This window comes from Corythoichthys intestinalis, chromosome 15 (assembly GCF_030265065.1).
Source record: "Corythoichthys intestinalis isolate RoL2023-P3 chromosome 15, ASM3026506v1, whole genome shotgun sequence".
NCBI classification, from domain to species: Eukaryota; Metazoa; Chordata; class Actinopteri; order Syngnathiformes; family Syngnathidae; genus Corythoichthys; species Corythoichthys intestinalis.
This window is the reverse complement of record NC_080409.1, coordinates 41,522,633-41,545,070: the sequence shown is the minus strand read 5'-3', so window position 1 is coordinate 41,545,070 and position 22,438 is coordinate 41,522,633. Positions and strand designations below refer to the sequence as shown.

The 22,438-nt window shown below is 38.7% G+C and overlaps 1 long non-coding RNA gene across 3 annotated transcripts in view; it reads right to left on the bottom strand.

The window, feature by feature from the left end:
• Positions 1-22,438, bottom strand: part of LOC130931307 (uncharacterized) — a 118,783-nt gene that overhangs the window by 76,447 nt on the left and 19,898 nt on the right. For all 3 annotated transcript variants that reach the window (XR_009067191.1, XR_009067189.1, XR_009067190.1), the window contains exon 3: positions 4,943-5,089. This is a non-coding gene — a long non-coding RNA (uncharacterized LOC130931307). The remainder of the gene's footprint in view (positions 1-4,942; positions 5,090-22,438) is intronic.

The following is a 22,438-nucleotide window of genomic DNA, read 5'->3' as shown; positions in this document are numbered from 1 at the left end:
TTTCTATGAACAAATACCGTTGTCAAATTTGGTGGGTGGCCGCTTATAGTCAGGTGCGCCTTATAGTCCAGAAATTACAGTACATTATGATATACCACACCTTCGTTCCAAGACATTTTCTTGATTTTTTAGAAATATATACAAGTTGATTTCACTTGGAGAACATTAGTGCCGTAATCACCAGCCAGAGGCAAAGTCAAAAACCTTATACAGTTCCCAGGACTAGAGATGCCTCTTTTTCTTCTTCCTGACACCAGTCTGACACCTCTGGGGTGGTGGGTAGGATGACTTGGGGGTCCGCATTTTAAACGCCTTACAAATTTCCTCTATTAGGCTGACAAGTGAAACGCAGGCTTTAAGTCAGCAGAGGCTCCACTTGGGCTGGCACGGAGTGGATGGAAGGAGATTAGAGGAGGCCTCGTCCACGGTAAAAGCAGGCGGGGGGTATTGGGGGGCCACAAATCGCTGACAGTCGAGGCAAGAGAGAGGAAAGTGTCACGCCTCTGATGCACAAAGTGGAGAAGTTCATTACCCCGCATATCATCCGCCGCAGTGAGAGGAGCCCCCGAGCTTTTTTTTTTCCAGCTCTTCATCCACCCACCCATCACTTCTGGCTCCCTTTTTTGCTCTCATTTTAACACCCGCCGTTTGTTGCTAAAGCAAAACTCCCGCTTATGGGTTACGTTTCAAACATGCGGACAATGGAGGTGCATCAACAAAATCAACCTCAGGAAAAAAAATCAATTGGGGGGGGGGTGGATGCAAAGCTAACAGTTATTGTACACACAGTTAACATTTACACTTTCGTTATTATAGTTAGTCACCAGATAGGATAACTTCTGTCTAGTCAACCTTTCCTTTGTCCTGGGACATGTGGAACCTATGTAGTCTGTGTATTCTATTCTATGTTGCTTTCCTGTCCCTTCCATCCTTTTGATTTCCCCCGAATAAAGAAAGTTGCAATTACAGCAACCAGGGGGAGCAGCTACCAAAAGTTTTAGGCAGGTGTCCTGCCTAAACCTTTTGCACAGTACTTGTATATAAACCGATTTAAAAAAAAATTTTTATTGACACGGCTACGTTGTGTTGAACAAACGTATGCGGCGACCCGTTGCCGACCATTACGGTACGTGACGTCACCATTTTGTTTCGGTAATACTTCACTCTAATCGGCTGAATGATTTCGTCTGTGTTAAATTCTGCTTTTTTCACTCTTAGTAAAGCACAGAATTTAGTTTCTTGAACTCATTTGAGTCAACGTTTATTGCAGCTCCGCAACTCGGAACATAACAAACGTAAGCACACACTTCCTGTGTCCGTCAACTATAGCTGTCCCTCGGGAAACTCAAACCCAAATAACAATAGTTCCTATTGTTACTGTCGTGTTGACAGCGATGAGCCCTCTCGGATTTCCGACTTATGTTCTCACTTTCATTTTACCGTATCAATCCATGGAAGAAACATTTATTCATCATGATGAAACGATCAAGTTATACAGCAGTCTTTAAAAGAAAAGTCACACCTGTTTTGTTTTCTCCTAGATTCTGGTAAGTTGGAGAAGTTGTCAAATCATATTATTACTGTAAATATTGTCAGTTTATGGTAATGTTTTGAACTACCAATGTGCTATGCTTGTGCTGTGTTTATCCAGTCAGTAAAATGACATTTCTGTATCTGTACACGAGCTCTGTTTTCTTGTATTCTTCTATTTATTGATGCTAAAATTAGGGTGCGTGTTATAAACGGGTACAATAATTTCCCCTAGATTTTACAAGTAAATTTGGGGTGCGCATTATACACGGGTGCGCCTTATATTTGGGAAATTACGGTAATTCGGCCAGAAAGCGGTCGTTATTAAAATACTATTTCTGTGCGGCCCGTACCTCGACCGGTACTGGTCCGCGGCCCGGCAGATGGGGACCCCTGATTTAGCCTATCAATTATTTAGGTTCATATTGGTGAGAAATGTAGCCCTGCCCCCCATTCACCAAATATGTTTTTTCCCCAGCAAAAAGTGGACAAGCAGGTTATGCTGCTATATTGTCCCTACCAATATTAAGACCAAACCTACGCCCTTGGGCTCAATGGACAAAGGCAGTCTGAACGGGCAAGCTAAAAAAAAAAAGTTATGACAAACAAACAACAACAACAAAAATAATAAGAATCGAGCATTAAGACCTGCAGTATGAACCTAGCCTAAGCCCCTTCCTATGAAAAAGTCAAGAAGACTGTCTATGGCACTGAATAAGTTAAGTAGCAATGTAGTTTCTAACTTGTTTGCAGTACCCCACAAATAATAAACATCAGAGTATTCATAAACCTATCGGTGTAGCAAATTAAAAAACATGTCTGTCAAAATACTTTGAGAGACAGAATAGCATACAGGCTGTAGAATTAAAAAAAGATCATGTTCATATGTCTAATAAAACCATCTCCAACAATAAAAAGAATACACTTTGGCAACCCAACAAACCCAAATGAGACCAATAGGGCTGAGGAGGGATGAAATAATTAGTACAGTCCTCTATCATGAGGCAGTACTGAAGAAACATTTTGTATATGTAGTATAACATTGTCATTTTAGCCCCTCCCCCTTAAGATAACATATATACACACCCATAAACAAACAAACAAACAAACAAAAAAACAACAGAAAAGAGTGAAAATATCACAATTGGGTTGAACAATCCAGTTTCACTTGGTGTTGGACTTTTGTTGCCAGAAAATGTATTCTACTCTGATGACTTCACCCACTTTTGTGAGATATTGTACTGTTGCTTAGTGCTCTTATCTTCATATTATTAGCAAAATGTTAGCATTTCACGAGCCAATTACTCACCCATCTTAAAACACAAGGTTGATTGACCACCCTGCTTTGCAGAGGCGTGCGGCTCGGCTCTTTGAATGACAATTTGGCAATCGACTTCTAAAGCACTGCTCTATAATACATATAAACACCTTAATTGACAAGATAGAGAAACAATGAATCCAAACAGGAGCCCAGATAATGGCCACCTGCTCAGCCTGCTTAAACCAGCGGAAGATTTGCATGCTAATGTCGCTACACACGTGTGTGCAGGGCCGGAGTGGGACTCATTTTCGGCCCTGGAATTTCATGCCTCAGACCGGCCCACTCATTTAAAATTATGTCATTATGCATACATGTGTTAAGTTCAGTGTTCTCTAAAGCCGTGTACTGTAATTCTGTGTATTCCAATTCAGTGCAGGTAATGGTTGTTTAACAAGGTGGCTCTATTTTAACAAGTGCAACACAACATATTTTGAACAAATTTAAAAATGGATTTAAAAAAAAAAAAAAACTATATTAAATGATACATTTGAAAAATAAATTAGGCCAGTCAAACGATTAAAATTTTTGATCAAGTTAATTACAGCTTAAAAATTAATCGTAATTAATCGCAATTCAAACCATCTATAAAATATGCCATATTTTTCTGTAAATTATTGTTGGAATGGAAAGATAAGACACAAGATGGATATAAACATTCAACATAAGGTACATAAGGACTGTATTTGTTTATTATAACAATAAATCAACAAGATGGCATTAACATTATGAACATTCTGTTAAAGCGATCCATGGATAGAAAGACTTGTAGTTCTTAAAAGATAAATGTTAGTTAAAGTTAAAGTTATAGAAATTTTATATTAAAACCCCTCTTAATGTTTTCGTTTTAATAAAATTTGTAAAATTTTCAATCAAAAAATAAACTAGTAGCCCGCCATTGTTGATGTCAATAATTACTTACACAATGCTCATGGGTGCTGAAGCCTATAAAATCAGTCACACCCAAGCGCCAGCAGAGGGCGGCAAAACTCCATAAAACACAATTAACAAGTGGGCATGTCATTGTACTGTCATTTAAATCTGTCTGAGCAGGGCATGTGTATTAATTGCGTCAAATATTTTAACGTGATTCATTTAAAAAATTAATTACCGCCCGTTAACCTGATAATTTTGACAGCCCTAAAATAAATGAATCAATAAGACCTTTTCTGCAACATCAAATATTAACAAAATGAGTGCTTACAGATAAAACAAACATAGCAACATAACAATATGAAAAATAAAGAATACGTATTGCACATTGTAACAACTTCCAATGATACTATTATCCATTTTCCATTTCCACTTTAAAAACGCCACGTAATCGATTATATTAATTCTAATGTTAACTCGCTGAACGACATGGCAATCTTACCTTCCAGCTCTGCACCTGTGGTGTGTTCATTATGGCTAATGCTTGCTGCTACATATCCCTTGTGAGGTGCTACAAGAAGCCAAAGTTTCCACAATTACATATTGTCGTATCACACGGTGCAAGTTGCATTTTATTCGCCATCTGGCCTTACCACTTTCGTTGTAATCCTCTGTAGTTTGAGGCAGCAAGGTCGTTGCATGAAAAAAATTAGCTATTTTTGCGCATTTTGCCGATTCTTTCACGAGTGCTTTTCTTTTTAATTCTTATTTTTCAGCGCCACCCTTGCTCTTTTTATCCATCCGAGCACCGAGTTAGCAGCTAATTTGGCTCAATACAGACTACAATTAGGGGGCGGAGCTGCATGCTGTATTTTTCGTCTGCACACGTGAGGATGAGTCTGGGAAAAAAATACTGTTTTTTTTTTGTTTTTTTTTTATTAAGACGGCCCACAGGGACAGCGGTAACAGAATGTAAGTTATACTCAGTGACACTGTCACAAATAAATACCAAACAAAAAATGATAACAGTGTAATTTTTTTTTTTTTTTTTTTTTTTTTTTTTTTTTAAATAAAACCCGGACCGGCCCATCTGGCCCGCCGGCCCTTCTGGAATCGTCCAGAAGCTCCCGATTAGTCACTCCGGGCCTGCGTGTGTGTGAATCTCCAAAAGCTAACAAAGCATTTTTGGTTTGATTTCCTTTTATAATGCCTTATACTCACCTGTATGACGCCATGACTTAGATCCTCTTTGTCGCTATGGTGACAGCACTTCCCCCGCTAGGCGACAGGGTCACCCACTCCGGCGAGCTCATTAGGGCTGTTGTCACATTGGACCGTGGCACCCCCCGGGCACCTGGGAGGATGACACTGTCAATGTGTCAACGGGTGTGTTCAACAAAAAGTATGTGTCCCTTATAAGCATCAGTTTCTTTCACAGATGCAAATGCACAAATCAGAATTAGTGATTATGATTATTGTAGTGGATAGTGTTTTTGTTTCTAAGGTCAAAGTAATGTACTAAAGTTGTACTCATAATCTGCAGGCATGAAAATGGGTCAGGGGTTAAAAAGGTGAGAAAGGTGTGGAGGAAATATGTTCCGGCGTTCTGCCAAAATGTCCGCCGTCGGCAAAATGTGTGGCGAATTTGACCATTTTAATTTTTCACATAAGGCTTAATATTCGAGTTAACGGGGGTTTAATTAGTTGAAGGAGTTGATTTCAACCACCATTGACTCGCGCTAGCTTAGCCACTCCGGAGCCCTGAAACTAACAAATAACTGTCAAACTGCACAGAATTTGTTCAAATCATTTCCAACGACTAATTAAACCCCGGCTAACTCAAAGATTAAGCCTAATGTAAAAAATTCTGAACTTCCCCTTTAAAATAAAGCCCATTGAATATGGCCCTTAAAATGTTGTCTATAAAAGTTTTAGAGCAATAAAACAAACAACACAAATGAATAAAATGAACAGGAATCATTCAAAGTATTTCATAATGGGTCCAAATTATTTTTCGAACAGATCATGTGACTATAGAACCTTAGAGACAGCCGTTTGCATTGCTTAGCCAAAACTACAGCTGAGGAGGCAAGATGGATATTTAGAATTTCTTTAAACCTAAGCTTTCAAAACCCTCAACAACAACTGAGCTTGAACCGAGGATTGAGCACGAGCAGTATCAAAAAGTCCTGGCTGTCGTGTTACCTGTTGTGGTGCTTGAATTGGATGCTTATAGCGGTGGACAGTCTTTTTGAGCCAGCGCAAAGTTTGCAGCGCACGGAGATATTTTTGTTATCTTTACTGGACAAAAATGTGAAGTAATGGCTGTGTTTCCAGTGTGCAAATGCAGCCGTTTGTAGTATATCTCCTGCCTATTTCATTGCATCCTGGCGAGGTAGCAAGGCTATGTTGTTTTGGCCGCAAACTCCCAGCGCTCACGCATCATGGTAATACACGTGACCCTTTTTGTTCCATCCCCGATTAAAAAATGTGACATGTGATGTCACTCCCATGACTACAGTATTCTTCATTCTACACACATTATGGGGCAATAACAAAATAGTAACGCACAGGCATCAAGGCTAAAAGCTTTGAATAGCTTCTTTGGAGTGTCCTATTTGCCAATCTTAACATGTGAACTGCTAGCGTATGATTATGTACTGTATTTGATGATGTGCGAATAAACTGAAACTGAAGGAAAGTAATTTTACTCAGATTACTGATTTAGAAAAATGAACGCGTTAGATTGTTCTTTACTGAAAGAAAGTAATCAGATTAGTTACGCATTACGATACCGCGTTATTGACAACACTGCTTTTATATTACCGTGAAATACACAAGCTTGACGCTACCTTAACGGGAGCTATTTTTTCACCGGACGCTCCGGCAGTGTTCAACGCAAGCTGCAACGAACGGCAGTAACTTTGTCATACCACAAAATATGAAAACGAAAACCATTACTCACTAAATTCAATATGCTGGCAAATGCATTCATCTAAAAACAATTGGGAGTGATACTTTACCTCCTCCAGCGAATGTGAATTTGTGCTTAGTACAAGATCATCTGTCGCAATTAGCGATCTTTGACGCTCTTTTTTTTTTTTTTTTTTCCTCCCCGCATACAAACTTGTTTCTCTCTCAGCGGCTGTGATTAACCTCAATGAAGTTGCTGTCCTAGCTAAGCCTTGCCTATCATTCGTCTTTGTAAGTTTTTAGTAACTTTGTGTATTGAATTTGAAAGGAAAATGTGTGTTTTGTTTCTGACGAACTTTTTCATGAAGCTAAACTGTTGAAGCTACTCACATGTGGAAAAATACGAGTGTACAACGTTTTAAATGTATTCATTTGGTATATTTCAGTTACCACGATTTGAGAGATCAATAAATTGAAGAATTTACGCCTTGCGTTTGGAGTGCTTGTTTTTGGGTTTGCTGGAATAGCGTCACTGACACACGCAGCATCAAACAGGGGAAGGGGTAAGCGCTGCCGCGCCAAGCTAATTCTGGCTGCATTTTCGACACATGAAAAATAACGAATACGTACTACTGTATGACGGAAAATTTTAGTGGTTTTGTAACCGCAACGTTTTCATAGCATGGTAATCCGTGAAGGTAACTGGCACATGCCTACAAACGACCCCCCCCCCCCCCCCCCTTAAAAATTTTTCTCCTCGGATCTACATGATTCACGTAGGTCATCCTTTTTGACTTCAAAACGGCGAATTTCGCCGAAAGGTGAGAGATTTTCATGCCTGAATCTGGGTCTAGATTTGGAATCTGGATTCGTATTTCATGTACCGTACTGTACGGTACATGTGTAACATACGTTTGGATAATAAAAAGTAGGGGTGTGACAAAATATCGAAATGGTGATATACCGTGATACTTTGTATCTCAAAAGGTTATCGATATGCTCCTGCCAAGAATCAAGATATCGTTTAAAAAAGGTGTCAATGTCTAAAAAAATAAAATTAAAAATGAACCAAAAAGTTACTACCAAAATCTTCCACCATAATAGTGTCTCAATTAACTCTAAGGTTGCATTGACGGTGCTCGACGCCCAATCCATTTAGACTGCCAGCGTTTGTTCATTCGAAACCAGAGCATTCACAGTCATTCTGTCCGATTTTCAGGGCATTTACCAGCCACGTTCGCATTTCGTTGTTCATGCATCATGTAACATTATCATACTGTACACTTATTCAGCATGTTGTTCTCTATTGTATTATTTTAAATTGCCTTTCAAAATGACATGTTTTATGTGTTGGATTTTATCAAGTAAATTTCCCCCAAAAATGCGACTATACTCGACTTATACTTGTATATGTTTAGTTCCTCTTCGTTGGGCATTTTATGGCTGGTGCGACTTATACTCAGGTGCGACTTATAGTCCGAAAAATACGGTTTATCGATATATCGCTGTATCGAGATATTGTCACACTCCTAGCATTTGGTATGTGGCTTGAGTTTGATATAAGGACAAAATATCCCCCTTTGATCTCGATCTGGATCAAAATATACAGGCCTACTATTAATGGATCCAGAATCTAGAAATTCGATTACTTTTTGATCGCGAGCATGATCCAGCGATTCGGGATCTCAATTGGGGAAACTCAATTTTTTTTTTTTTTTTTTTTAAATTATCTTCTGATTTAGAACCAGATTCTTGATATGGACAGATTTGGATGAAATTCAGTCTTAATCTTCAGTAGGGCTGCAGCTATCGAATATTTTAGTAATCGAGTAATCGACTGAAAATTCTATCGATTAATCGAGTAATCGGATAAAACAAATATATTTTTAGGTGAAGAGCAATTATACATGAGAAAACAAGACATTTTATAATTTTCAGTCAATCAATGTCTTTATTTTTGATGTATATTGTTAAAAACAGCCAACAATTGCATCTCAGATGTAACTAGAATAAAAAAAAAAGACTAATTCACTGCTTTCCCTCAAAAAACCTTTAGATCTTATTTTTAAAAAGTACATATATATATATACACACACACACCTAAAAATGCCTTTACGCTTGATAACACACATCACTTAAAAGTTAGGATTTTCCCCCACGTTTTTCAATTGAATTTCTATTTGTGTCAAGCCATTTTTAAGTTCTAGTAAAGTTTTAAGTTAGTCTAAACTGTAAGTCCTGATAGGATTTTGAGTTTTTGCAGTGTTCAAAATAAATGTATGATACAGGCTGTATTGGAGCACATTAGGGACTAGTGCTACTTGGTGTTTTATCCAGCAATGACTACTGAGCTAAAATTGATAGTTAGCATTATTGAGTTTTTATTTGACACCCTCATCACTCCACAGCGCTATGTTATGTTAAAGCCTGTATGTGAGACACGTTAGCCACGCATCGAAAGTGGTCTTAATTAATAGAAACCTAGCCCTCCGCGGGGCTAACGTTACATAAGCTAGTACTCACAGTAACGTTAATCTTATATATTAGCGCTTAGCGCTCTTTATTAGCGCTTAGCGCTCTACTGCTTTAAGATGGCGACTGTTTGCTAACGCTGGCAAGACGCGGCCTCGTCTGTCATTTCGCATCTACTTCAACATACATGTGATCTCTATGAGACTCATCAGAAGCTACCTGCAACTAACGTAGCATGTGCAGGCTAGTATTTAGCAACGTCGGCGTCGTTTGTAGCGGCTGTCTGCTGCAGTAAGTTTTCTTTTTTTGCTTCTTCCTCTACGCACGTGACATCAGCGCGTTGTCCCGCATTAAAAGTAGTCCGAGCAAAACGTGATGCTTAGAGCTGTCAAAATAAACGATTACTCGAGGTGAATAAAATTACTCGGATCAGTTTTTAAACTCGAGTTACTCGAGTTGCTAGAGTATTCGTTTCAGCTCTAATCTTCAGTATTGGCTAGATGTTCAAATGGACTTCATGAGTAAAAAAATGCTATGACTTTGGATTAAATTTTATCTGTCACTTTATTATAAGAAGGACAAGCAAATGAAAATCTGGCTACAATGCAATGATGAAACTGCTCCTGAACTGTTCAATTTGAAAATAGATTTAGAATAAAATTTGCTGTGTGAGTGTGTAAACCATTTTCATAAAACTGACATAAAAGCTTGGAAACAATTTTGGATTATGTTATGTGCGGGGGTTGGATATAACTGATTTAATTAATGGCCATTATCAAATTTCAGAGAAGGGATTTCAAATTGAGTAACTCCATTTCGCCATTAATTTAGGTATTTTTCTCCAATCAGATTTACAATTTGTTTCTAGGTTTATTGTAACATCCGTATGAATTATTGATAGATTTGGATATGATTACTGTTCATATTCGTGTGAGGAAAAGGGAAAACACATTTCTTGTTATTCTGATCATGCTATAAATCTAAATAAGAAATCTGGACCCAGATTGTTTTATGTAAAAACTAATGACTGATTTTTTTGTTTTTGTTTGCCTCTATCTTCACATGGGGGTTAAACAGCATGGATGCACACACACATGCAAACACACAACCCTACCCCACAGGGTACGAAAGAAGAAGCAGAAGTGGAAGAAGCCTCTCAGGAAAATGGAGTGAGATTGATTAGCTAGGATCATTTGCTCTGCCCAAAGGGAAGCCAATGACGAGAAGCAACAAATCTTTTTCGTTTTTGAGAGAGAGAAAGAGCGAGAGCGTGATTGTCATTCGCTCTGGGCTCATATCCAACTCTCGTGGTGTCGCCTTTACTTATTCATCACTTGTGACTGTGTGCACATGAGTGTGTGTGCGTGCCACGAAACTCAATAATAGATCGGAAGGGAAGTCATGCCAGATGTTCATACGAGGGCAAAATAAAGGGAAGAAGTTTAAGTATAAAACGTGGTGCTATTAACATGATTTTAGTCAAGCATGATTAGCTGGATAACTATGGCTTGAGGCCAAATTACACCGGAAGCGTTTGCAGTCCGGGTCCGGCAAGATATAGAGCCGGAGCCAATCCATTTCCATTCTATCCTACTGTTCAAATTATACCGCGTCCAGGCTACGGATTGACTGCGGATTATCTCCGATGTGCCGGAGCCCGCCGGACGGTTTGGGCTATTTTCTATTTTTGCCAGAGACCCATCTGTCAAAATGGGCGGAGCCAGGCCTGAGTCAACAGGCCAGGTGCTTATTCATGGTTTATACACCAGCGAACATGGACGAAGAATGCTTCATCACGGAGGTGTAATGTCACAAAGTGATTTATGACGCAGCAGATCCTTTTAATAGGAGAACATTAAAAAGGAAGCTGCATGGACTGCTACAGCAGACGCTATTAGGGTGGACGGTGGGTTTTTATGCGAGTTATGTAATTTAAAACTAACTACATAGTATAGAATGGGTTGTTGGCGTGGTCGGGGTGTCAAAAACCCATGGTAAAAGCAAAAAAAAAAAAAAAAGGGAAAAATGTCCAATCATTTCAAGTCCACCTCTCTCTCCGCTTCTCTGTTGATTACAGACTCTGTGTGTTTGTCGTTGTTTTTAATGCCTCATTATGGCGAGAGCTCACGACGCGATGGAGCTACCGGACAGCAGGTGTGTGCAGCCGGTAAGTTTTGTCCTATTTTTGACATACTTCGGAGCACGCAGTCAACACGGTGCTTGGCGGATCCGTACTGCAAACACGTCCAACATACTGTATTGGCCCAAATATAAGACGGTGTTTTTTGCATTGAAATAAGACTGAAAAAGTGGGGGTCGTCTTATATTCGCGGTCTAGACATTATACCCATTCACGACCAATGTTGTTAATTTTACTTTAAAAAAATAATTAATTACAGTTACAAATTACTTCTCCCAAAAAGTAATTGCGTTGGTAACCCAGTTACCTGAATGTAAGAGTAATTAGTTACTTGGCAAAGTAACTAGTGATAATTTTCTTTTTTGTCTCAAAAAAAAAAAAAAAAAGGTCTTGGGTTTGGGGGACAATTGGCCCTAGCCCAATTCTTTACCCTCCACTTAACTAGAAACAAGGGTATTGCGATAACTAGATAGTAACCTTTGCTATGTGTGGAAGTCATTTGAAGTTGTGAATCAACCGTTAAAGTTGTTAAAATTGCTTCCATTATTGCATTAGTTCCCTTCTGTCTACTTTAAACATGTATAAGTTTTAAAACTGTTTCATCATTTAAAGATAGATTTAAGTTAAGATTTTGCCGATTTAGGAGCATTTTAGATTAAAAAAAAAAAAAAAAAAAAGTTACTTAGGTTCGCTAGGAAGGATCTCTACATCAGAGCCTTCCTGAGAGGTCTACTGCTTTAAGATGGCGGCTGTTTACTAACGCATGTAGTCCTTAAAACATGTTGCCAATGCAGCTGTGTCTGTCATTTGCATCTAGTTCTATAATATGATATCTACCGTGTCATGTGGGCGTAGTTTGTCGGCTATGGCTACAGTCAGGTATTATTGGAGCCACCTTGCATCGCGGTTACAACGGCGTCTTCCCCACTCCTGCTCGGCTCTCTCGTCTCCGTGAGTCCGTTTCTCTCAGACTTTTTTTATTCAACCAACTTAGTAACGCATAGTAACGCACGCCTTTCCAGCCTCGGTAACGGTAACGGCGTTGCCAAGATGAGAAAAGTAATTAATTAGATTACTCATTACTGAAAAAAATAACGCCGTTATATTCTAACGCCATTATTAACAACACTGTTCACGACGCATGATGACACCAGATATCATTGAAGCGATGTTCTGTCATGACAGATCTCAGCTACTCTCAAGTTTAACCAGTTTGCATTATTTTATTGCAATGTTTGTCCTTATTCAGATTTGTTTCAAGACAGTTACAGTTACACTTAGACTTCACTTTAATGCTTAATGCAGTTATTGCAATTTTGTTGTTTTATCACAATAGATTGGTTTATTTACATTTCAAAAACCAGAAGCCATTCATTTACGAATGTGATTGCACTTTAGTTTACATATTTAAATGATCAGACATTAAGATTTGAATGACGCAAACTAACATGCTTTTTCTCTCAGATATATTGTTATAATCATTTGTTTCAGATGTACTGTAATTAATTTCTATATAAAAACTAATTTGGTGTTCAAAAAGTCTTTTTTCAAACTTGAGTATTGAAAAAGAGGGGGTTGTCTTATAATCAGGGCTGTCTTATATTCGGGCCAATACGGTAATATGGTCTTTAATATGCAATTAGATAGTTGAGAAGCTCAATGCTTTATTTATTTTCAAGTTAACCGCTTCAGACCTAAGCATCCTGCTGAAGGACATGATGTGTTCGTGCCTCTAAAATAATAAATACACTGAATTTAGTTGCTATTGCCACTTCTGGGAGATGATTGGATGAAACTTTACCCATCGAAATCAAATCATGAGGTTTGGAATGCCTTCGTTGCTATTTTTGGCTCTTTGAAAATGGCCGACCAAACGCAACTTGAAAAAGGATAACGTACAGTGCTGATTTCTCATTTGAAACACATTAACATTAAAAATAAACAACAAAAGCATGAAATATTGCCGACCAAAAAATTGCACTTTGTTCTGGCATTTGAGTAAAAATCGGGGCAGATATTTTATTTTTTGCCCAGCAAAAAAATTGTGGGTCTGAACGGGTTAAGAGCGTGACAATTAGTGTTGTTTTTGGCAGCCCTTTTAATTTTTGCCTGAGTTTCTTGGACGATAATACTTATTAGTCTTAGTCATATTTTAGTCATCTCAAAATGTGTTTGTCTTCATCTAGTTTTGTAGACGAAAACTCGACGATTACTATAAATGTTTTCGTCTGTAAAAAAAATTACTCCAAAAACAAATGGATAAAGGTTTCCAACTATTTCGAATGAACATTGCCAGACGACCACATATTGTAGCGCTGACTAGGACAACGCCAACTTGTTCATTATACACTCAGCAGGAAAACAGTACATTATTTTCATTTCTAACGCTACGGTTGGGAGCAATGATTAGAAAATGGAAGACATACAAGACCACTGATAATCTCCCTCGATCTGGGGCTCCTTGCAAGATCTCAACCCGTGGCGTCAAAATGATAACAAGAACGGTGAGCAAAAATCCCAGAGCCACACAAGGGGACCTAGTGAATGACCTACAGAGAGCTGGGACCACAGTAACAAAGGCTACTATCAGTAACACAATGCGCCGCCAGGGACTCAAATCCTGCACTGCCAGACGTGTCCCTCTGCTGAAGAAAGTACACTTCCAGGCCCGTCTGCAGTTCACTAGAGAGCATTTGGATGATCTAGAAGATGACTGGGAGAATGTGTTATGGTCAAATGAAACCAAAATAGAACGTTTTGGTAGAAACACAGGTTCTCGTGTTTGGAGGAGAAAGAATACTGAATTGCATTTGAAGAACACCATACCCACTGTGAAGCATGGGGGTGGAAACATCATGCTTTGGGGCTGGTTTTCTGCAAAGGGACCAGGACGGCTGATCTGTGTAAAGGAAAGAATGAATGGGGCCATGTATCGAGAGATCATGAGTGAAAATCTCCTTCTATCAGCAAGGGCATTGAAGATGAGACGTGATTGGGTCTTTCAGCATGACAATGATCCCAAACACACAGCCAGGGCAACAAAGGAGTTGCTTTGTAAGAAGCATTTCAAGGTCCTGGAGTGGCCTAGCCAGTCTCCAGATCTCAACCCCATAGAAAATCTGTGGAGAGAGTTGAAAGTCCGTGTTGCCCAATGACAGCCCAAAAACATCACTGCTCTAGAGGGGATCTGCATGGAGGAATGGGCCAGCAATACCAGCAACAGTGTGTGAAAAGCTTGTGAAGAGTTACAGAAAACGTTTGGCCTCGGTTATTGCCAACAAAGGGTACATAACAAAGTATTGAGATGAACTTTTGCTATTGACCAAATACTTATTTTCCACCATGATTTGCAAATAAATTTAAAAATCAAACAATGTGATTTTCTGTTTTTTTTTTTTTTTCCACATTCTGTCTCTCATGGTTGAGGTTTACCCATGTTGACAATTACAGGCCTCTCTAATATTTTCAAGTGGGAGAACTTGCACAATTAGTGATTGACTAAATACTTATTTGCCCCACTGTAACTCCTAAGGTTGTAAATGGGTGACATTTTGGGTGGTTTTTCGAAACAAGCAAGGACATGTCAGATCTGAATCCTGATATAGAATCAAGATGTGATGCTTGGATGTAAATTGCTTTTGGAAAACAGCAGTGTTGGACAAGGCTATGTTAGCGACCTCTGAAAAGTGCCTGAACGTCAACAAGACCTTCTGTTTGCACACCAGGGACATTTTACGGAGATTACAGATGCACAAACTAAAACAGCCATGGTTTGTTTTCCCTAAACGGGTCAACCGTGATGACCGCTCAGGAGAGTGAAATCACTTGGACATTAGTGGGGCTTCGTGTGGAGTGGCATCACCCCTACTCCTCCGCTGCCGCCCCTCTCTGAATAGCCTGAAAGCTTGTCAGCACACGACAAGGATCAGGACGTTTGATGGACGGCGGCAGGAAGGAGAGAAGATAGCAGGAAAGCAAGGAAAGAAAAATCTGAAAGTAAGATTTCAATCCTTACTTTATGCCCCATGCCAAGTGGCTACATACCTGTATTTGCTTCACAAACAAAGTTTTAAAAGTTTTTAAGGTAAACCCAATCATTATCGAATGGCTCAATTTCAATTTGAATACCCCCTCCACCAACCGCCACTAAAAAAGCTCATCTTAAAAAAAATATAAATAAAATTTATAGCAAACCACCATCACCAGAAACACACCATCCCTACTGTGCAGCACGTTGCACAGCAGGTAAATGTTCTGGAGTGGCCAAGCCAAAGCCCAGACCTAAAACCTATATAAAAATTGTGACCACACTTAAAAAGGGCTGTTCATGTTCGATACCCACGCAAACTGAGAGCTTGAGTAGTTTTACAAAGAAGAATGGAGCACAATTGCAGTGGGCAGATGTACAAGACTGATTGAGACTTAAGCGAACAGACTTACTGCTGTTGCCAAACGAAATACTGACTTGAATGGGGTGAATATTTATGCTCGCAATTGTTTTCATTTATATATTTTTATTTTATTGATATTACCAGTGTTGGAAAGTTCATTTTCTACATGAACTAGTTCAATGACAGTTTACAAATTTTAAAATGAACTGTTCAGTTCATAATTCAAACTTTTGAATGATAGTTCATGGTTCGAAAAATTGAACTTGAAGATTGAAATTGAATTTCTTCTCCTCAAGAATTGCTGCAAGCTATTATTGTCAGAGTCAATATTAGAACTACAGACAGCAATTAATATATCTAGTTAGACACATTCATCTTTATATTCAATTTCAAATCTGCATCGGTGCTGACCTTTTTGTAAAATTCACTTAAACTGGGCCTGTCAGATTTTGTACCCCATCAGAAATTGCAACTTTGCTGTTCTGCACGTGCGCGTAACGTAACAAACGGCCGTGAATGCAGCGATTCCAAAGTAAACACCAAATAATTTCGGTAAATAAGGGAATTATGTACTTACGTTTGGTCATGGACGCACACGAAGGAAAGTTCTCTGTCACCGCGTCTTCACCGTGCCGTTAAGCATTTAAAAAAAAAAAAATTATAGCCGTATTCATGTTGCAGAAGTATGTTTATGATACAACTTGTTTAAATATCCCAAAATAAATAAATAGTCCAAGTGAATGTAAAATAATGGTTATTCGCCGTCATAAAAGTTTCAAGAGCAAAAGCTGCCATATTTGCTAAAACAACACAGCTGTGCCAGCCTTAGGAAGCTTGAGTTGCCAGGTTGGGTAGTTTTCTGCTAACTTTTTTTTTTTTTTTTTTTTTTTTTTAAATAGAGTTTTTACCCTATGGCTTTATCTGCCGTTCTGTCGGAAAGGCTCTAATTCTGAAATAATGAATGTGGTAAACGGTGAAGGGAATAGAATTTTTTCTCGCATTTACCGATCGACTGTGTGTATTACTCTAACACACTTAATATAATCAATCAGGGAATAGCATATTTTCCTGTATTTACTATTTGACTGTTTGTATTAATTTAATACACCCAGTATAAAATAAATAGCATTTATATCATAGTTTAAGGAAAACAAGCAGTATATAGGGCATAAAGAGACACATGACGCCTTCTTATCATGGAAGCCCAACGCGTGCGTCATGCCACTGACTAAGCAAGATTGACGCTGACGAAGCAAGACATCTACAAGCCCACGTCTGCACCACCAACTCAGGCAATCAGTTCTTCCGGACAGTCCAGAACAAATGGCGGGACGTCTTGTCTTGACAAGGAACATCTGATAAGGAGGAATCCGCGACCGATAAGTGAACTCTCAGCACTCATGTGGCGCTGAGGTGGCAAAATCCACAACCCTCGTTGCCCTGACAACAGTAACTCCCGAATCCTCCTGTCAAATCCACAAACAAACAATATTCCTAAACAACGCCCAAACACACCCTACTTCTGCCCACAACCCGCACTGCGAGACCCTTCAAACAGACTGAATGTTTAACTAATCGTCATTTTATCTCCGGAACATTTTGTTGACTTGTGATATGGTGACCTTGGAAGGAGTCTGTCTTCTTGCCTGATTCTGTTTCACCTTGCCGTTTGATAGCTGTCGACGTATTCTCACTATAACATGTACTTAAGTGTCGCAGTGTTTATGGAAGTAAGGCGAGGTCTTAGCTTCAGGCTTTTGTGGTAATTTTTGAGAATTTTATGCTACTGGCGCCAACATTTTTTAAACATGATAGCTTCACGTGCGGTATCAAGAAAGAAAAGATACTTGTGCCTAGTGTTCCTTTTATCGAACAGGGGTGACATACTGAAAATCACTTGTTGATGATGTATGGGCCGCATTCATGCGGATATGCATTCATACTGCGGATGTGTTAGAAAGACATACACATATGAATGAGCCCAGGATTCATTTGAAAAAAATTGGATGATTCACACTGCATTAAAGGAAATCTGATTTCTAGAAGTTATCCAGCCAACTGTAATTATTCAGATTTCTGGGAAACTACAGAAACTGCTGTCATTGTCTGAAAGTTGGATTAGTATCCTCATTAAGTGGCACGGAACATTCTCTTCTTTTCTCTACTGAAAAAAAACTATAGTACGTCCACACCCTGCTGAGAACTCTTCCTCTTGTAGGAAGCTCAAAAATATATTTTTTACAAGGAAAACATCCGTGGTATGCGAGAGTCATATGAGGGTATCACATAACAAGAAAGGGTGGTGCTGACTGGTATTTCTGCTGTAGCTTCCCTGACTGGAGGCACTGCGCCATTTGGTTCCCTAATTAAGCATTCATTGGCCACTAACGATGAGTTCTGACCTCCATTTCCTGCACCTTTGGCATTAAATCAGCCCAGAGTGATCATCACACACATGCACGCAACCCACAATGTACTGAAGGGAAGACAGGCAGACAAAGAAAGCAGAAGAGGAAAGGGTGGGGTGAAATTAAATGGCTATTCTTCAAAGCAGCCACAGTAAGAGGGAAAAGTAACAGTAGTGGCTTTAATAAGGAGCCTAGGGGAACGCCTTGTGTGATAAACACATCAAACCCGAGCACAGCAGCAGCGTTATCCCGCCGGGACTCAGCAGTAGCACTAATCCCCTTTGAGGTGCCACCGTGGCATTCCCAGTGTAAGAATGCCAATGCTTGAAATGTTCTTGAAAATATATACATCCCTAGTCGGCTTTTCTGCAAGGAAACATGTTTCATTGTAAATGGACATGATAATACACTATAGTGCTACATAGAGAGCAGGGCAAAGAAAGTGTACACTTTATATACGAAACACTGGTAAGCTGTAAAAACTGGAACAATAAATCTATTAAAACAAAACTTATACTGCCCCCTGCCAGCGAAAAAATTATTGTCGGTACAGTAAATGATTTTAATTTCCTTTTTTATTCATTTTCATCAGACAAACAAACATGTAGAAATTCATAGTTCCATTTCCCCTTTTCATTAAATATATTTTAGCAACAAGTATCAAAATACTCAATAACGTATTCATTATGCTCTGTAAAGATCCACAAATATAACACCTTAGTTACTGTACTTCGGTAACACTTTATAATACCTATCCGTTATAACTAGTTAATAAAGCATTAGTAAACGTAATGATTTTTTGTTAATTTGTGAAGTGTTTGTTAACAAGCATTTGTAATGCCTTATTAATAGTTAATGCCATAAATAAACGGATGGTTAATGAGTAATAAATGGCTTGTAAGTTGTATGTCAATGATATATAACGACCTTATAAATTAGTAATATACCATTAACTAGCTATTAGTAGCTTACTAACTAATGACTTATTAAGTATCAGTTAATAGTTTGTTATTGGAACATTATTCTGAAGTTGCGACAACTCCATTTCTTAATTGTTAGTACATGAGGAATAAGTGCTACTTTAGAATAACGTCCCAGTAACATACATAAACTCATAACAATTAGAGGTGTGCAAAATTTCCGATTCTTAGATTATTTGCGATTCGTCCATGGAAGATTCGAGAACGACTCACAAACATCCAAATTCCGATTATTGAAATATGCCAAATAAAGCGGAACTAAAACACAACTAAACTTCGGGATCTTTGGGCACCTAACGATTCAATTACGATTCAGAGGCTACGATTCGATTATAAATCGATTATTGATGCCCCCCACCCGCACCCCATCTATCAGCAGCTTTTAATGTTTCGTACATCAGTTACAAAAATTGTACAAAAATCCTCTCAGGCTTAAATAAATGACTATTTCGGGAAGTTGACAGTTCAAAACAGTAAATAAAATGCTCAAGTCCCCATTATGTATCAGCAGCTTTTAACAACAATTAATTTAATGCTGTGAATCAACCGTTAAAGTTTTTAAAATTGCTGCCGTTATTCCATAATTTTCCTTCTGTCTACTTTCGACATGTGAAAGTTTTAAAACTGTTTCATCATTTAAAGACAGACTCAAGATTTTGCCGATTTAGGAGTATTTTAGATAAAAAGTAAATTAGGTTCGCTTGGAAGGTTTGCTAAAACAGCCTTCCAGGGAAGTTTACTGCTTTAAGATGGCGGCTGGTTACTAACAACACCTGTCATTTCGCATCTAGTTTTCTATACGTGTGCTGCTAACGCCGCCGAGTCTGTCATTTCGCATCTAGGTCTTTATACATGTGATATCTACCTTAGCATTATGTAGGCGTAGTTTGTAGCGGCTGTCAGCAGCAGTCAGGTATATATTTTTTTATTCTAGCGGCATGAGTTGAGCAAGAGCCGTGAGTTGAGCATTGTGATTATCCGCGTAATGACTAGCATGATGTTTACTCTCGTGCCTTTCCTCATTGCGTCCCGAAGACTGCGCTGACTGTTTTTTAGTTCAGCTTTACGTGGCGTATCTCAATAATCAGAATTCGGATGTTCGGATTGTTTTTTAATCTTCCACGGCGGACTCGCGAATAATCTAAAAATCGGAAATTTCGCACACCTCAACTATACACAGGATAAACTGAATTTACAGTATGTGAGGCATTTAACGTCCATACATCACAGAAAAATTTTAACACTTAACAAGTGAACAATAAATCATTTATTAACATTTCAGTAATTATGTAATAACTAATTATATCGGATAGTTATTATAAATTGTTAACATTACTTCTTTTGTGTTTTATCTTCAAAAATCAGGCTATTTTTGTCCGAACCATATGTTAGTCATCGGAGATACACACAGTACATCTCATTTCCCGGTTTAGTGACGTGACATTCATGCCACCAGTCAGAGTCGTTTAATTGAATTTCAATTCCTTTCAAATGGTACCTTTGAGTTGAACATGGTCAGGGAATTAATGAGACCAGTAAATCAAGGTACCACTGTATATAGAATTAAATATAACACAAAATTATATTGTCTGCACTAGCATTTCCTATCACCAAAATGTACCCGACCCACGCACGCCGTTTTGCACATGCTTGGATAAATGTGAGTGTTCCACACACATGCCCCTCCACACACATGCACAAACTCAGCATGATAGATGGCCAAAGACACAAAGGTCAGCAGTCAGCGGGGATTCTTTTACATCACCTTGACTTAGGAGATAGAGCTGACCCATCTTCCCACATCCCAATAAACACACAGTCACACATACAGCGGCCGATTTAAAGGGCCGGTCACCTCAAAATAAACAACACAATTATAGCTGACTTCCAGTATGTGTAAGGAAGAATTCCCATGGGAGGAGGGTTTTGAGTGACATTTATCTTGTCCCTCCATTTTCACATCAGGACCTCTGTCAGCGTGATTCTATATCTTCGTGAAAAGATGCTCCCCTAGAGGAATGAGGTGTGTATCACACACACACACACACTGATTGTGCACCAACACACAAGCATGGGGTCATCATTACACAACCAATCCAAGAGATTGGGAAGTGATTTATTGTTTGGTGATGTGCTCACGACCGTTATGAGCATAACATGTACCCTCACTGGGCACGTTAGGTACACCAGCACAAATTTATTAATTTAGGAATGGGAATTATATAAATATATAAGTCTTTATTAAATCTTTTTTTTCCCCAATTCTACAGGATATTTTTAACTGTAATGGTTCACATTTCTGACTGCGATGGTAAAGAGTACATCATTCTGTGAAGGCTGGCAATGAATGATCATGTTTCGGCGTCACTGACAGTGATAGAAGTCCAAACCATTTGAACAGGAAGGTACTGCCAGTCCTTCCTGGGTCAAATGGTTTGGACATCCATAGCCGCCAATGGAAGTCAATGAGTTAAGCTCCCTTGAAATTATGCCAGTGAGTGTGTCCTCACATAGACACACACACACATGCAAGGGGGTGTGTGTGTTTGTGTGCGCAAAGGAGGATCTAATTAAGGGTCTATTTATTGGTATGGCCTTGGCTTGAGGACACGAGGGGTATGGAATAAAAAGCTGAAGAAGCCACCGTGACGACTGGAAAACAAGCCAAATGACCTCAAAGTGTGAAAATGAACAATTTGTTAAGCTCATGAAAATATAATGAGATGTTAGTGACAGACTTCTGGCATGACTTACTCTTAGCTTTTTTAGCCTTGTCTGTGTTTTCTGCCATATATAAATTGTACATGCATGCGGCGGAAAAAACAGACAAGATTGAAAAAGCAGGTTCTGCTCTTGCACTCCTCTTTAAAAGAAACTGCTGTATTTTAGGCCAAAACAACTGCTCTATTTGATAGAACAATATGTTTATATGCTGCCATAGCATATTCATGGCGCAATAAGCCTCCAAACTATTTTTAATTTGTCCGTTTTACCCTGGAAACCACCGTTTACGGACGTCGCGCAACCGCTTGGTTTCAACCCAGCCATAAAACGAAGGTAAGTAACTATATTAATAATTCAAGATGTCATTTTAAGCTGAGAATCATTAATCAATGTCTAATATTTCGTTTAAAAAAAAAAAACGACTTTAAAAAATTATTCACTCGCATATTTTAAACTTTTAAACAAATTACGTCACAATGAAAAAAATGGCGTCTGTAAAACAGTCACGGATATCTACCTCATAACTATGACTGAATTGTATTTTTTTTTTTTTTTACTTTCGCATTTTCTCTGATATGTTAGATGATAAATAATCGATCCAAACGAGGAAAAATGTTTAAAAGGGTAAATATATGAAAAAGACAATCTCGACCACTCCTTGATGTCTGCGATTTCTGCGTCCCTTGTTA